The following is a 1,814-nucleotide window of genomic DNA, read 5'->3' as shown; positions in this document are numbered from 1 at the left end:
CCAACTTCGGAAGTGGTCTGCAGTAAAATTGTATTTTATTATCTATCATTTATCTATCTATCTATCTATCTATCTATCTATCTATCTATCTATCTATCTATCTATTTTTGAGACAGAGTCTTCCTCTATCGCCCAGGCTGGAGTGCAGTGGCACGATCTCGGCTCACTGCAGCCTCTGCCTCCCAGGTTCAAGCAAGTCTCTTGACTCAGCCCCCCCGAGTAGCTGTATGTACAGGAACATACCACCATGCCCAGCTAATTTTTGTATTTTTAGTAGAGATGGGGTTTCACCAGGTTGGCCAGATGGGTCTCGAACTCCTGACCTCAGGTGATCTGTCTGCCTTGGCCTCCGAAAGTGCTGGGATTACAGGTGTGAGCCACCATGCCTGGCCTGCAGTAAAATTTTAAATTTTAATTTTCAGTAAAAATTTAAATTTCAGCCCCTGTCCCTGTTCTGCAGTGAGCAGATATCTGCAAACCTACCTCCAAAGGCCAAGGGAATTGAAAGGCCAAAGAGGCTGACAGGTCAGGGGTGGTGGCTCATGCCTGTAATTCCAGCACTTTGGGAGGCCGAGGCAGGCGGATTATCTGAGGTCAGGAGTTTAACACCAGCCTGGCCAACATAGTGAAATCCTGTCTCTACTAAAAATACAAAAATTAGCTGGGCATGGTGGCAGACGCCTGTAATCCCAGCTATTCGGGAGGCTGAGGCAGGAGAATCGCCTGAACCCAGGAGGCGGAGTTGCAGTGAGCCGAGATCCCACCATTGTACTCCAGCCTGGGGGACAACAGCGGGACTTCGTCTCAGAAAAAGAAAGAAAGAAAGAGGCTGACAAATCCAGCTTCTTAGAAAGAAACATTTAACAGGGACTTATGAACAAAAGTGGTTCCCCACACCTGCTGTCCAGAAAATATCTTTTCTATGACAAGCTTTTAGAGTAAAACAGGTGCAGCCAGTCATGGCTCAGACTGTCTTGCAAAAGTCACGACCACTGGGGAGGTTAGATACACGTCTGTATGAGGGAGTATCTGTGTTACAGGCATTGTTACTTTATGAGGGATTGGTATGGTTTGGCTGTGTCCCCCACCCAAAATCTCATCTTGAATTACAATCACCATAATCTCCATGTGTCGGGGGTGGGACCGGGTGGAGGTAATTGGGTGATGGGGGTGGTTACCCCCATGCTGTTTTCATGATCATGAGTGAGTCTCATGAGATCTGATGGTTTTATAAGTGTCTGGCATTTCCCCTGCTTGCACTCACTCTGTCCTGCTGCTCTGTGAAGGTGTCTGCTTCTCTCTTCCCTTCTGCCGTAATCATAAGTTTCCTGAAGCCTCCCCAGCAATGTGGAACTGTGAGTCAATTAAATGTCTTTCGCTTATAAATTACCCAGTCTCAGGTATTTCTTCATAGCAGTGTGAGAATGGACTAATACAAGGGTTATCTATGCTACAGGCATTGTTTAAAGACTTTGCTGCTGGAATCAGGAATCCAATACCAGTCACCATGGCAGTTTTGCTTCAAGATGGCATCACTCTGCCATTCTTTTACTTTTTATTTTTTATTATTTCTACACTTGATCTTAGCCAAAAGGCCGAGAAGCGATATTTTTTATTATTTCTTATATTAAATAGAGATGGGGTCTGGCTATGTTGCCCAAGCTGGTGTGGAACTCTTGGCCTCAAGCAATCCTCCTGCTTCGGCCTCCCAAAGTTCTGGGATTATAGGTGTGAGCCACCGCACCCAGCCTCTCTTTCTATTCAGCAAGCTATTTTATTACAGTCCCCATCCTTGATCCCCCCTCTGCCTGTTA

At 46.0% G+C, this 1,814-nt stretch overlaps 1 pseudogene; it reads right to left on the bottom strand.

The window, feature by feature from the left end:
- Positions 1 to 1,466: 1,466 nt before the first annotated feature.
- Positions 1,467 to 1,607, bottom strand: LOC129470774 (uncharacterized; annotated as a pseudogene).
- Positions 1,608 to 1,814: the final 207 nt, after the last annotated feature.

Source organism: Symphalangus syndactylus, chromosome 20 (assembly GCF_028878055.3).
Source record: "Symphalangus syndactylus isolate Jambi chromosome 20, NHGRI_mSymSyn1-v2.1_pri, whole genome shotgun sequence".
NCBI classification, from domain to species: domain Eukaryota; kingdom Metazoa; phylum Chordata; class Mammalia; order Primates; family Hylobatidae; genus Symphalangus; species Symphalangus syndactylus.
Note: the sequence above shows the minus strand (reverse complement) of the source record. Positions and strands in the feature narration are given on the sequence as shown.